Source organism: Thunnus albacares, chromosome 12 (assembly GCF_914725855.1).
Source record: "Thunnus albacares chromosome 12, fThuAlb1.1, whole genome shotgun sequence".
In the NCBI taxonomy this organism is placed as follows: Eukaryota; Metazoa; Chordata; class Actinopteri; order Scombriformes; family Scombridae; genus Thunnus; species Thunnus albacares.
The window spans coordinates 1267849-1284268 of record NC_058117.1 but is presented as its reverse complement, the minus strand read 5'-3'; the positions used below and the strand labels follow the sequence as shown (position 1 = coordinate 1284268).

At 39.0% G+C, this 16420-nt stretch overlaps 1 long non-coding RNA gene across 1 annotated transcript; it reads right to left on the bottom strand.

Annotated features, from left to right (window-relative positions):
- Nucleotides 1–1263: 1263 nt before the first annotated feature.
- Nucleotides 1264–1941, bottom strand: LOC122994553. Its single transcript, XR_006406617.1, has 3 exons — nucleotides 1803–1941; nucleotides 1544–1690; nucleotides 1264–1444 (listed from the first exon to the last, which is right to left on the bottom strand). It is a non-coding gene; the product is annotated as an uncharacterized LOC122994553 (long non-coding RNA).
- Between the last annotated feature and the right edge of the window lie 14479 nt (nucleotides 1942–16420).

The following is a 16420-nucleotide window of genomic DNA, read 5'->3' as shown; positions in this document are numbered from 1 at the left end:
GTGAAAGTATGAGATGCTGCTTTGTTGGCTATGTGAAATAGTCTGCCACAGCAGAGATATGAGGTGCACCTAACAGGGATTATCCAAGATTTGCTTACCTTGTCATTTCATTGCATTTCTGCACCTGGGTACTAGTGGCTCCAAAAGTTTCCTTGGGGTACATAGCCTGTTAAAAATACACATATGGACTCCTAAATATGCATGAAACATGAAGAGTTTATGTGTGCTAAAGGTGTGCATACAAACTTGGACAAAAGTTCACTTACCACCAGAGTCCAGTGTCTGTCCTTGCAAACTACTTCAATTAGTATTTTGCAGCATCCAGCTACAAAAAGTCCAATTATTAAAATGAATTCTGAATAAGACATTGTTAGGATTAGAATAATGATGCTCACCTTTCTCAACCCTCAAGATGTTGCCATTCCACATGGCTGTCATTTCAAATGTGTCAATGACAAATACCTTAGATGGCACTTGTCGTGACACAACCAACAAACATGTGTTCAACACCAGCAAAGAGTTCACTTTGTCATTAACAGGCTAATCTGTTTCAACAAACTTTTAATAGCCTGCTTAGCGCTAGATACATACCTCACTCTCCAATTCCCTTCCAGGGGCAAGGCTCTGGAGATCCCATGTGAATAACTTATAGGGTCCAACCTTTGCCCACAGTATCTCCCCCTTTCCCCAGAAGTCAGGCACTGGAAAGGAAAATAAGTGAGTATTTTAAAAAGGGTACAGAGAGCATAATGATAATGGAATACAATACATTATGTTAAATGTCGTATAGGTTTTACATATACATACCATTTCTCTGGTCAGGGTGTGTGATGCTAGGTGTCTGTTCAGTGTGGCAGCTGGTAGTGGATAAGGTGGCTGGAGAGATGGGACAGTGTGTTATCGGAGGGGTGCTTACAGGACAGTGTGGCAGAGGAGGCTGGAGAGAAGAATGGAGGGGTGCTGGCAGCATCAGGGTGATTTAGTTTGTGGATGGACCAGAGGTGTTGTGATCTGTTGTGCTGTGGTGTGAGGCCAGAGGAGAGAGCCCCTCAATTCTTCTGAGCTTAGCTGAAACCCTCTCCTCTGACTCAATGAAATGTGTTAAACAATTAATGTTTGCCATCGTCTTAGAAGTGTCTGTGGTAGAATGGAGTATAGCCCTTTTGTCCTGCAGCTCTGTCATTGTGAAGGGTCTCAGCATGTCAGCATGTCATTCTCCACCCCACCCCCCCCCCTTCCGTTGCTGTTCCCTTATGTCTTTTAGCAAGACAGTATCTCCTGTTGTGAGTTTATCATCCTAGCCCCTCTCCTCTTCCCTTTTCCTTACCCTTTGGTGGGATTTTCTTACATTTGCCTGCACCTGCTGATACACACCATGTTGTTTCATAAGTCCCTAACACACAACCTCCTCCTTCACCGGTGTCTCCACTTTATCGTCTGTTATCTACAAGGGCAAAAACATAAGTGCATGAGTATAAAAAAGGCATGACATTTCAATGATTGCCATATCCAAACATTGCAAACATTACTTTGACCCTCTTACCTCACACTCGCTCGGTATCTCAGAGGGGTATCTGGCCTCCCTACCAAACATTAAATAATATGGACTGTATTGTGTTGTCAGGTGTTTTTTTTGTTCTCAGTCCAAACGTGGTTGCTGCCAGATATTGGCCCCATGTTGCTAAGAGATCTAAAATATTAAATTATGTGTGAGTAGAAAATTAACTTTATATATTCATAATTAACTGTGTAGCTTAACATTCTGATATGTTGTGGTATTTAGTGTTTTAAGATTAACTTACCATTGAATGATGTTAAGTTTTTCCACAAGTCCATTTGTTTGCGGGTGATCAGGCGAGCAAAAGCTCCTCTTAACACCCAACTTGTCACAGAGGTGAGTGTTAACCTTTCACAGTGCCAAAGATGATAAAAGTCAGCATGGATTAACAATTCTAGGGTACAGTAAATACTTACTTTATTTTTAAATTCTGTTCCCTGATCTGTAATGTGATCATCACTTTAATAAATGGAATCATTTCAAGTAAGTTTTATTTGGTTCATGAGAAAATTTGGGGTGTATATAAGTATATTCACTTACCCATTTCCGGATGTCTGCCTCCATGCCAGGCCAATAATATCTATTTATAATGGCATACAGTATGCCCCAATACTGCTGCAGTGTTGCAGTGCACAACCTTGGCAAAGTGCTCTTCATGATTATACTTTCTCCAACAAATATAGAAGAGCTCTCCATCTGGAGAAGGTATAGCTTCTGAATTAACTGAGCACCAACATGTCACTTGTGGATTTATGGGATTATTTACCTTTGGGGATAAAGTTTGCTGCTCTCTTTTTAATGATATACCTCTCTTGCTTGTTGGATCCCTTGGGGAATCGTTTATTGACTTTGAAGTCCATGAGCTCCTTCATAACTTTTGGGTCCATGTTGACACACTCGTGGAATATTCAGTTGCTCATAATCATGGTTCCAATATTTCTACTTATATAGAATTGTGGGTAATTGCATAATTGGATGAAAACCACCGACCACTTGCAGCTGCACTCTTGCAGTTTACCCAGCTGTGTGTTTTTGGGCCAAGTCACATTTCCCCTCAGGGACAATAAAGGACAATAAATATATTTCATCTTAACACACATTAAAGGGGCTGAGGTGAGGTATCGTTGCCATTGTTAATCTGGTAAATTTCTAAAATAGTGTATTAGTTAAAGGTATAATATGTAATTATTCTACATTAAAATGTCTAAAAACAACTAGACCTATGTTATATATTTTGTTGAGTTGTGTACTTACATTATCCCAAATGTTTCCAACAATTTTCAAACACAGAGAAATCTGTAATTTAATCAAAGTAACGGACCGTTTCATGCCTCCTGGGATGAATGAAGATCTTTCATTAACATTTTTTGCGTTTTTTGTGATTGATTATGTCCAGGGAGATTTGTTTGGATGTTGCAAGCTCATGAAACATTAGTTATTGATGACTATTGTTGTTTAGAATATGGTACTTCCGGCTACTTTATGCTTCCTAATGTCAAATAGGTCACGCTAGCTTGGTTGCAACAGTGTTGCCAGTTGGCACGCTGAGAAAGGGTGTCTGCCCAAAACATGCATGAATAAATCATGTCATTGATGTGCTCTCCTGGTCATGATTATTGACCTTTGCTTCTGAGGACTCAACATCCATCTACACGTAAGTCAATTGACTGTGCTGATTTATTAATATTATGTTCATAAAAAAATGTCCAGAGTAATGACATTTTACATGTTTGTGAAAGGTAATGGAAACACATGTAAAATACATTTTTAGAAGTGTGATAGTATCTGTGATAGACTAGCAATCTGTCAAGGGTGTACCCTGACTCTCGTCCCGTGAGTAGTGTGATAGGCTCCAAGCCCCCATGACCCTATATAGGAATAACATGTAAAGGTTATGGATGATGGTGTGACACTCAAGAGTTGTGCATGTTAGATTTTGAGAGGGATGTTCTCAGAACCTCAAATCTAACTGAAAGAAGCCCTGAGGGAAAGGAAAGAAAACATCAGCTGGACCCTGTTCGAGTAGAGTGTACACGACCAAATCCAAAAACTGTATACCTTGTCCAGTAGCCTCACTTCTGTAAACATACAGTTCCTCCAATTTTTTTACTAATTGAGTACTAATTTATAACATCTGTGTATGTATAGAATGTTAGTTTCTTTCATGTTGTTGGTGTATACTCATTCACACCTCACATCGATTGTACTAATTTTTCTATGCGTTAAGATAGCAGCCGGACGCTAAGCTAATCATTCCAACAGGCACATTTTGAACAGGCACTGCACTAGTCTGACTGAAAACTAGACTGTCACCTCTGCTGACTGTGACTACATACACTTGAGCTTACATTATGAGAAGGGTAGTCATAACAGCTGCCCACAGCTTTTCTTTTGAGATTTCATCTCGCCTTGTCTGTTTTGATATTATTGCAATTAAAAATTGATTATTGTCTTATGGGACATGCGTACAAAAGAAACTCCAACATTTCCCTGACTTCAGTTGTAAATAAAATGTTCTAGGTAAGTCTAGGTTAAATCAAAGCAGAAATAATAGTAGTTTTAAGAAGAAAAAAAATTGTATCAGATTACTTCATAAAGCTGATGTAAATCAGGAACCTGAACTATTTCCACTCCATGTTGAATTACTGCGGTAAACATGGGGTCATACAGCATTCAGCCTGTGGGTAAACACACTACACATCACCCCAGCAGGCATTCACTACCTCCAAATCTCCCTCTGCCTTCTCCATAGTAAACATTCTGCACTAAGCAGAGTCCTGTTCATGCTAATTAGACTGTAGCATTCAGCATGCAATCCAAATGTCAACATGGTAACTGTCAGTAGGGCAGCTTTAATTCTTATTGGGTTTAGCACTAAATTACTGCATGCTGTATTTGTACTTAGTGTGTTTTGACTTTATATTTTACATGTTTTTGACTGCATTTTTAGCTCTTAGTGTGTTCAGGGTGCTGCTTGTTTCTCATTTAGCCACGTGCAGTATGCAATCACACTTGCCAAACTATTATGAAAAGAAATTGCTTCAATTTTTTATTTCATATTGACTGTGTGTACATAAACCTGCTGTACAAGATGAATTGGCTTAAAATTAGTGGTGGTGTTTGGGTGAAGCAGCATCCGGGTGATCACAGCAGACCTGACTTACATGAATCTGGCAGCTGATGGTGGACATGGTCTCTTCCTCAGTTTGGATGTAGTCTGTAGAAATTGTGCTACAGAGATTAGATGTTTGAAAAGTTCTCTGAGTCATCTAAGAAGCTCTTTTCAAACTCCTTTGTGCTCTTGACCATAACCGTGTAGATGTTTTCAGCTTCTCCCTTAACAGTAATCTAATGTAGGTGGAGATAGAAGAACATTAGCTTATATTTTATCTGACTCTCTTGCCTTTCCAATGATGGTAATAACTAACCACCCCCCTCCTCAGATACAGTCAGGTCATATTCAGCGTGTTGTAGAAAATCATCTGAGTTCTGTCAGTCTCTGGTAACTCTGCTTGAGTCATGGTTTACTGACCCCATTCAATCACATGCTATAAATGGGAAACCCATCGTCATTGCTATCTTGCTACTGTGTGCTCTTTCTCTCTCTCTTAATACAGTCTCATACACAGATTATTTGGGTTGCAGGCTGAAAAACAAATAGCCTTTAATTGTTGAAGCTTAAACGATAGGTTCACAATTTTTTCAAGTCTGTCTCAAGTCGATCCGAAGCTCATGAGGCTTCAGCGGTCTGAGTTAGTCATATCAACTGGATATCTGCCATATTTACAGTCTTTTTAGCATCATATGTTTCCTCGTTGAGCTGTGATGGAGGTATAGTAACAAAAAGAGGGACTTTGGCACTAAAGACTATAATGTTGAATGAGGAGAAATGATTACAGCAAGAATGTGTCAATGTTCATTTGTTACAATAAGTTTTCATGAATAAACGATCTTACGAAGGAGGTCCCCACACCGGAGTCTCCCAAATCATAGACATCTGCTCTGACTATTGAGCTAAAACTTAGCACATGGTTGATGCGAATCCTCTCGTTGAGACCTGCTGATAGACATAACAATGGAGCAGAGGAGAGAGACTGACAGGAGCGTAACCGACCTGCGTGCTGGTATTTGACTTTTTTTTTTTTTCTTCCCGAAAACAAATAATTTTAGAAATATTTGAACAAAACAAATATTCGTTTAAAAAAACAAAACACTATTTGTGCTTTTTCGAATAATGTATTTGGATTCCGGCACATCCCTAGCAGGAATACCATCTTTTGGCATATTTCCTGGCAATACGGGTCAGCACTCAACAAAGCCTTTGGGAAAAATTTGAGTGCAGCATGTGAATATAATCAGATTTTTTTTGAGTGGCAGTGCATTTCGCAAAAAAATGCCAGATTGCAAGCACCCCCTCCTCTTTCGCTCAGTGTACAGCCCCTGCATCGCACAGAGGAACAGAAGCCTACTGTCTGCTAGCTAGCTGGTTTTAATGTAAATTGAGACAAAAACAATGGCAAAACAAAGCTGTTGCAAAAAGACTTTGTGAGGAGCAGGAGGAAGAAAATTCAGCTCAAGTTTAGCGATTATTCTCCACCCAGACACCTATTCTTGCACCAGTTTCTACTCAACAAGTGCCAAGTACTAACGACACGTGCATGACTGCTAATTCAGCCCTTACCCCATCAACAGGAGCATGTGATTTAGCACTTGATTCTCCAACAACGACATCCAAGAACTGACTGAATGGTCGGATTATAACAAAATAATTTCAGTGTTCAATGTTATGAGCGGCTTGCAGGCCACAACAAAAGAGGGAGAGCCAAAGCTCAGCAATAACACACTGAAATGTATTAAAATAAATAACAATAAACAACTGCGATGGGGTGCGGAGGTCAGTATCAGTGATGTTTGAAAGTGTATGAATATGTTGTCTAATGCGAGGTGCGTGTTGTCGATGCAAAACAAAACCAAAAGGGAAACACAAAAACCACTGCTTGGTAAAGGGGGAAGGGATCAGAGAGCTGGCATCAGAGCAGGTGGGCTTAAATTCATTCTGGGGCACTGGCCAGGTGTTCCCAGTTAGTACTCGAGTGGCATGTCAGCTCCACCCATCCAAGGACCTGCAACACACAGACATAAACCACAGGACCAAAGGCAACAGGCTCTAGGGCTGTCACATCAACACTGATATATGTATATATATATATATATATATATATGTCATATATATGTCAGCTGTGTATGTGTGAATACATGGCTGCCATGCCTGGCTATGCCGTGCTGTTAAAGAGAAACTGGTATTTTTCAACCTGCACCCTATTTTCCCATCTTTTTGTGTCTAGGTGGCTAATGGGGAATTTTTTTTTGAAATTGGTCCAGTATTGAATGAGAGTGCTTCAGCTGACAGCCACTAAACGAATGGATCATGAACAGATCATACAGAGAAATGAAACATTTTTCTATACATTTTCGCTTTATCCGGTCTGTTTGTTATTACTACTATTACCACTGTTAGGATAAGTCTCATTCTGAAATCTCGCAAAAGCTAAATATTCAGAATATTTAGCTGATTTTGACAACTCAACTCTGGCAAGATTTCGGAACAAGACTTCTCGTAAAGTGACACTTGGTAAGACACAATAACAAACAGACCAGGGGGATATTTCATCAAACAGATAAAGGAATAGCCTGGTTTATTTTGATAAGTCTTGCTAATTTAAGTGAGAGTTCCAATGACAATGACCTTCTGCTGTGTTTAAATTTATACTTAAGTCCTTCTCCAGTTTCTTAATCTCCAGCTGCAACTTATTTTTAACTTTCCAAGACGCTCTTGATGAGAAAATGTATCAAAGAGTAGCCGATTATGTAGTTAGTAATGGTAAGTTGGTTCTCCTAAATTAGCCCCCACCATAATTTTAAACATCTGATATTATCTAGTAGGGGTGTGCCTGAATACAAATACATTATTCGGCAAAGCACAAATAGTGGGGTTTTTTAATGAATATTCTTTTCATACAAATATTTTTAAAGATATTTGTTAGTTAGATGTCTGTCTGCAAAGAGGTGAAGAGTAAAGTTTTAGCTCAGTAGTCAGCACAGTCGTCTATGAACTGGGAGACTGAGTTTGGGGACCTCCTTCGTAAGGTAGTTTATTCATAAACACTTATTGTAACACTTTAATTTTCTAAAATTAAAAGCGTAATAAAAGCAAAAACAGGATTTTTAAGCCTCTTTCCACTTTTATTCGAATACAAATACAAATAATGTTGCTGCCTCAACTAATACAGATACAAATACAAATACTGAACTCTCTGCACAGAGTTATCTTATCTAGCTCACTGATAATATAGCCACAGTCAGTGATCTGAATATTTATTTATTACCAAGATAAAACATAAGTAGAGGCAAGTGCTGCTTTCACTTTCCCCACCCAGATTTATCCTGCCAGTCCAGGGAATTGAACCAGGGAACTGGTCACAAGCTCGCTTCTCTAACCATTAAGGCACCACTGCCCACACCAGTATGTAAGTATAAATTACAAATTTATTCTGTCAGCAATCTTTTGCCACGCCATCTCCATCACCTTGTTAATTGCAGCAGTATTGCCCTTTTTGGTGAAGACTCCTTTATATTCTTTGTATAGTTTCATCAGCAGGTTTGTTCTGCTGCTGAGAACACTACCCTAGTTTTCCCTTCTTTTTGCAATATATAATAATCTTTTCAACAGTCAATTGTTCTAGGCTGCTTATGCACTCTGTGCACATGCACAATGCAAGATTATTCAAGCCTAGTTAGAGTTAACATTGAATAGACATGGCTGAATTGTGTCAGTTGAAAAGCTTGAGCCTTAAAGTTGCAATAAATGACTTCAGCCCTGCTAGATGTCAGCAAACAACTATTTGCTATGTAAAGATATAGTGGAGTAATGGCAATCTGGGCAGAGAATTAACTCCCTCTGTGTGTTTTGTTGTCATTGCAGCTGAAATATCATGTTGTCTAGTAAGGTGACAAAGGCCATTAAATACCAGAGACACAGTATTTTTCTGCAGTCCAACTGCATTTAATAAAATGTATCCATATAGGCCTCCCAAGCTCTGTAAGCAAGGAAGAAGCACATTGATCAACTCACACAAACATTTTATACTTTCAGCTTTCGCCCAACACAACCGTCAACCATCATGTTGTACTTGTCATATTTCTCTGTCTGCAGACACCTGTTTCTTGCAAGATAATCAATATATGGTGTCATTCTCGTCTTGTACAACTTCCAGTTCTTGCATTTAGTTCCCCCTTTTCCAACAATCACCACTTAGAATCGGGGTCAACTTGTATCATGCATTTCAGATAACCGTTTCTGCTTCTTCTTTCTTAACAAACTAGACATTAATTTGGTGTACAAACAAGGTGCGAGACATCTTACTTAAAAACAGAACAATGTAATTACAAAATATAAAGGTCGAATAGATGGGGATAAGAGTACATCATGTTCTTTGATGACAAAAACTGATCAGTTGAATGCACTTCTATACTAGATTGATAATCATTAAAACATTACTATCATTATACAGTGTTTTCTCCAATAGTACACTTCTAATGATCATTTCCTTCATATTGTAATCCGAGCTGCTCTTTTCTTTGTTCTGGTAGCCGCTCTAGCCATGTGTGCATGTTACTGCATGTGAGTCCCTCTGTGTCCTCCACGTCCTTTTCCAACATGGCTGCCGCATCACAAACTTTCTCAAATTACAGCTTAACAGTACACTAAAATGTTTCTGAAAACCTTTGCGGTGAGAAATAGACAATGCAGTAACAGAATCTTGATCCATATTTGATCAGCACTGCCTAGTTTGACAGTTCGATCTGAGTTTCGTGAGCTGTTGGTTCAGGGATGACTTTTCCCCCCAACTTTATTGAGTAAACGATGCACTTAAACGAGACACTTATAATAACAATCTGAGCCTGTCACTGGTAAAAACAAGCACTTTTAGTGGGCATACATTGATGGGGCACGATTGCCCCAAAGCATTACTGCAGCCCGTTTAACAGCTGCCGGCTGAAGCGCTCTCACTCAATACTGGACCAATTTCAAAAATGGTTGTCCCCATTAGACACAAAAAGATGGGAAAATAGGGTCCAAATTGAAAAATATGTAGGTTTGTATGTAGGTTTTGTTACTACTATAAAATTGCATCTGATGTATAAGGCTTGTAAACTGTGGTGCATTCAGGCAACTATGGTTGTAATGGCCTATTTTGGTTAACATATGTGTTTCAGAACCTATTAAGTATGATTAGTCTTGGACAGGCTAGGCCCACCTGATTTTCTCTGCCCGCCCACACTGTGATTTCTGCCTGGCTTACAAGGAGCTGTCTCTATGTCTAGACAGGCCCCATTCATTTGGCAGTATGCGATCAAATTAGCTTTGTTTCACAGTTGTGTATATATATACATATATATATAAAACATGGCCATCTTCAGTTCTAACTGACTGGTGGGGAGTCCCATGTGTTTAACTTCTGAGAGACCTACTGATTAGAAATGAAGAAGCCCCTTGGATGAGAGGCGAAATGTCCTCAGGTATCTTCAACCCATTGCAGTTGCCCTTGATTCAGCCCTCCTTGGATATCCATGACCTGGATGACTGACAATCTTCAGATGTAAAGGAGAATTAGGCTTCTTGTGCATTTTTTCCCACAGTGTCTGTAAATGGCTGTTAATATTTAAAACCATGCCTGTTACTGACTGATCAGAACTTGAGTAATTCACGGTCATTATCATTTATTTATTGACACCTTCACTGTAAGGTTTATCAAGACATGCCACAATGATGGTTAATGTATTGTTTTACAAGTAACATGAATGCACTCTTATTTAATAAAAATACACAAGGTTATTTTAAAAGGATGTTTTAATCCAATGTATTCTCTAGTTTATGTATTGGTTTTAAATTAAATGATTTATAAAATTGATGCCAAAAATATAAATGCTAAATATAACATGTGAATCACTTGACTCAAATCATGTGAATCTAATGAATCAACTCAACTTCTACTCAACTCTATCTTCATTTTCATCTTCACTATGATCCTAAGTGTGAGGCTGAGGCATAGCCTACATTTTCCTCATATGACACAGGCTTATTATTTTGACAGCATTGCCTGTTTTAGTGAGTGTTTGTAATGCATCTTAGAGATGGCTCTGTTGTAAAAAGTGCAATTTAAATAAAGATCATTTATTTATACATTGAGCCCATAAACGTCTGTGTGGCATACATGGAAAATGCAGCGCTTTCAGTGGACTTTTTAATACTTACTGCACAATCGTCAAGTTGCTGCCACCGGTGTTTTCTGAATTAGCCTGTCTAATGAGGATGTCTCCTGTCTATGCAATCAATGTCATTCTTAATGTTGTGTAATGTCTTGTCATCAATTATTTTGCTAATATTTGTCAAACACTGAAGATGACTTTCCGCTCTCTGCTCAGCAGGACACAACCTCTCATTCGAGGACACACACTATATTGATATATAGCATGTGGGGGCAGGACTGATACAGACAGATAGGCATGTTTCTCTATCATCATGCTTGCATTGTTTTGAAGCAGAGGTCATAAATATACATGCATAGTGAATCACAACCTGTTTTATTAGAATCAAAAATTAATATGATAAAGTAGCCGGCTGGACTTAAATGAGTCGTTGGCTGTTTGGCCAGCAGTGGGCACTTATGGAAAGCTCTGCAAAATAGCTGTTCAAGTGTGTTACTTTTAGTGATGCTATCTCCTCATTGCAGTACACATACAGACATAACACACACTGCACATATACTGCATGTAGGATCATGGCAGAGAGGCATTGTGTAACAAAGGAAGAGAAAGTATATAACCTTAGGGCATGGAGAGGGAGAAAGAGAGAGAGGAAGATGTCAATTTAAAGGGAATTCAACGTGACATGGTGGTGTGGTAGAATGGGGAGATACATGAACAACGTCCACGATGGACTTATTTAGAATGTGCAGTGAATACCCAGAGGACTGAACAACTATATTGCCAGACAGCAATGCTATCACTAAAACACATACTTTCCTTAGAATGATTTATATTGATCAGCAGCTATGTATGTATATGTATGTATGTATGTATGTATGTATGTATATAAATTCCAACAGATTTTACATAATGCAGAATTTGGCTCTGACAATCAGTAAAACATACATACATACAGGACCTGAATAAACTTTTCATTCCTGTTGGCACTTTGTTTTGTTATTTATGAATCTGATAAATAAAATAATATGATTACAATATTTCACATACAAACACACATGACCTGTATGAATATACAGCAACAGCTTTATTTTTTTGTGTTGATACTTTTGCTATTTATGAATCTGTACTTGATAATTAAAATAATTAAAATGATTCTTCCTTCCTAGTAATTTGTTTTATTTAGACTACTGTTTTATGTGTTGCATTGTATAGCTTGTTAGTGTAAGAAAAAAGGAAATATGCTAATTTTCTAAGGTTTTGGGTGGCTCTTAAAATAACCTTTTTTGATAGTACTGATGGTGGTGGGAGATGGAGAGGCATTAGATGACAGAATGCTACAATGCAGCTTCACCTGCTGGAGAGGAGAAGTAGATGGTGTACCTTTGTCTAACTTCCTGTGCTTCCCTAAAGGCATTGTTGCTGTTGCAGGATGGGCTGCATGGCAAGCTGTGGCTCTGATGGCAGGGGGCACACCTTCACCACTGCATCCACCACCTTTGGTGAGACATCAAACACTCTGTAGTAGAGTCTTGACTGGGCAGCAAGGATTCCAAATGTTCACTCCACCATCCTCCTGGAACAGGAAAGATGGTAATTGAACACACGCTTCTCCTGTCAAGGTGCCTGTCAACACATGCTTCTCACCGGAGAAGGTGCCTCTTTATGGTGTTTTTACTAACATTTGAGTTAGAAGGCTATAATATTTCTGTAATAGCAAAAAGGTACTAACTGCCTTTACACACACTAATGATATTGCTGCGCAATTTGGCTCCGCTCCAGTGTGGAAGGGATTTGCTGTCATCTACTGGTACAAAACTGATGGATGGATCTCTATAGTGTGGAAACTGGCAGGATATGATTGGAGAAGATTTGATTTAGATATGCTTAGACTTCCATCAATATCAAACCAAGGCCACTTTCTGCACATACTGCTTTCTGCACATTCTGCAACCTCTTTCTAAGATTAAAAGGCACTTTCACAATAGCTTAAAAATGTTATTGCTATTGGACATCGTTTATATAGTAGATAATATAATAGTATTAGATAATAGTACTTTGTCTTAAATATTTAAAATTGTGTTAAAAAATGTTTTCAACAACGGATGGTGTTTTTATTAACATTTGAATTAGCAGGCTATAATATTTCTGTAATAGCAAAAAAGTACTAAACAGTGTGTTTGTTGTTTCTACAGAGAGAAGAATAAAAGATGCCTGCACAGAACATGCAGTCAGTGTGTGCAAAAAAATTGCCAGTGCCTTCTTGTACTCTTGGAAAAGGAAGGGGGACCTGGCCTTTTCTCAAGCTGAACTCAAAGCACCAGCTCATAACAGAGAAGCCTAGTTGGTGGGGACCGTGACAGTAGATGATCCAAAGACTGATCGAGCAGGAGAGAGCCATAAGTCAGGTGCTGAAAGCTGGCAAGAAAACAAGGCACTTGGTGCCCAGCTTGCAGGACATGGATGTGCTGGAGGCAGTTAACAAGGTGTTGAACCCACTTCAGGAGTTCACAGATGCCTTTTCTGGTGAACGCTATGTTAGCATCTCATACCTCAAGCCAGTACTCCATCTCTTCAATGAAACCATTCTTGTTGGCATATCTATTTATTTTTAAGTTCTGTTTTCACTACATTGCAGTTTGCACAATAAACATTGTTTACATTCGGCAACAGTTTCATGCATACTGATTCCTTCGTATATTGCATCATTTTGTTGGACCGTGCAAACCCTAGAATAATCAAAACATTCATTATATACATGATGAAATTAAAATGTTTTTTTACATTCTCGGTACTCCTGACAGTAGAATAAGCCACTACAAACCTACATAAAGGCCCAGTCATATAAAACAAACAAACAAATGAACAAAAAAAACGTGATATACCTTGAATCAGCCAGAATCTTAAAAAAATACTGTGATACAAATCTTTGGTCATTCTGCCCAGCAATACTGAGAAGTTTGATGTGCACATTAGTACTTTCAACAGTTTAGTATTTAGTATTTTCAACAGTCTACAGTCTATAGTCTCAGATGGCTATAAAGAGAATCACCAGAGTAAAGGAAAGGTTGTGAGTATAGGATGCTAACTGTTATGGATGACAGAGCCAGTAAGAATCACTCATTAATCTTTATTCAGTGTAGTGGGCATTAATACCATAATCAGAATAAAAGTTCATTTTTTATGTGATCATGTGTCAGCTGGTTAAAGAACATAGTATGAAAGTGTAAAGATGAGCAAAACATTTGGTGAAGGCACAGCCATATAAACTTCTCTAAAATCTATTATTTCCACTGTGGATGTAGCATACAGAGAAGACAGTGGGGCCATGTTTGTAGTTCTGTCTCTGAACAGCTGGGAAGTTTGTGCAAATACTTTATTCAAATGTTTTTCCCTGGGCAAATATGTTCTCATCCAGAGGAGACACCTGTGCAATCAGATGCAAACTACTGCTGGATGACATGAGGAAAATAACAAAACAAAACAAAAAAAACGTTTGTATGTCTCCTATGAGGTTTGTGCTGAGAAGCCTGTGTGACTGAGCCACAGGGTGTGTAGATGGGGCTAGAGCAGACCATTTTAGAACATATAGTATATTAAGGTGTTCATTTAGACATATAGGATGTATAGGATATAGTACAGCTGTGAAATGCATACTGTATACATAAAGCTTTGGAGAATAGCTAAAAGGGCATGTTGATGATAGTAACGACATATTTTGACATTGCTGGAATGTCCAGAGATGACATCCAGGTAACATCCAAGTAACCTCATTTTAGAACTATTTTTGAACCATTAACAAATGTCTTGGATGGATATTCAGACAATGATGATACGGTTTTATTTTCTTTGCAAAGAAAAAGTCATTCAACATGCGAGCGGTTAATGAAGAAAGACCTTGTCGGCCGGCAGAAGTCTATATTTTGTTCTTCACCAGCAACAGAGAATTTCCACTACAATTTTGGTGTCAGAAGTGGGATCCCTCGAGTGATCGTCTGGGACAAAACACGGACAGTGACAAGGCCATACTGGAAGAAAAAAAACTTTCCAGCCTCCAACCTCAAATACTTTTTGAGGGAGGACTGTCTGTGGAAGCCCCGGATCGTCACCGCTGAGATTCCACGAGCGTAGTCTAATTCAGTGAAATTCATCTGGTGAGCATCGAAATATTGACATTTTAAATTCTCTTTCTTTAATCTGGCTTTTCCAAGTTGGGAACTAAAGCTAAATATTGTCATTTTCATTTTATCCGCAATTGTTGACAACCTGAGTTGGACTCAGATTGGGGTCAGTATCTATATACGTTGCCTTTTGGACTTATTTGGAATAAGGTGCTTTATACCAGGGGCCGTCTTGTGTTGATGTTGACTCAGTGCTTTTCGTTGCTTGCAGCATAAGACGAAGCAGCCCTTACAAAGACGTCTGTATTGTAAGTTGTCATGCGACCTCCACATTTGGTATGGGGAGTAAAAGTTCTGTTGAGGCACGGCCTCCAGTGAGCCCAGTTGTGGATATCATGAGAAGGAAATATGGGGATAAAAGCTTGAAATATTTAAATGTCTGGACAGCTGAGTTTTGGATTCCCAATAGAGAAGTCCCCCAGTTTAAAAAACATCACTGGTAGAAGCAAAACTAAAAGAAAAGGAACAAGAAATGAGAAAAACCTTCTGAAAAAAAAATTTGAAATTTTAGAAGGTCAAAAAGAATGCTTACAAATGTGGAAAGAGGAAGCAGAAGCACGAAACAGGAAAATAATGCAAATACAACTACCCTTTTCATGCAAAAAAGTAGAAAACAATGAAAAACAGAATTTAGATGCACAAAGAACACCAGACTCGCAGAACTCTTCTTCTTTGTTTCAGTTGGCGGCTTTGAAGCTGGATCCAGACCTCGATGGCCACCCACCAACTCAGTCTCCAGCTCCACCACCATGCAACCCTGCCATGTTCAATGAAAGAGGACAAACAGACTCCACCATGCCACAAGGAAAGACAAGCCTGGGAGCAGCTCATCCTGATGTGTTTGTTCCACCACAAAATCCGACAATCGACATCTCTTCTCCAATTGCACATAGACTGCGCCACCCCAAAAAAGATGCAGACTTTACCATGCCCATGGTTGAATTATCTGGACCAGAAGGTGCAACGCTGGTTTTTGCGTCCATGGACTTCTGCTGATGTCACAGTGGCCTCTCAACATCTGCCTAACCCCACAGCATCAGGTAAAATATTTACTGAACAATTTTTGACATTTTGCCAGGTGTTTAAACCAAGAAGACTCCTGATTACCAAAATGAAAGCCACAGACTGGCAGAAAATAGCTAGTAAGTTCCCAAATTCTGACATGCGTTGCAAAAACATTCACTAGGAAGATGAGTCTAATACCCAATACAGAGATGCTGTCCGTCACCTCTGTGATGCATTCACCCAAGCTTTCCCTGTAATAGTTAACATGGAGAAAGTCACCGCCTGCAGACAAAAAGATGGTGAAAACCCTGACGAATATCTCACTCGCCTGACATTCAACACCTACAGTGGCCTTAAACTGCCTGATGACTCCACTGACACTTCAGATGTGTGGGAAATTCATCTTTGT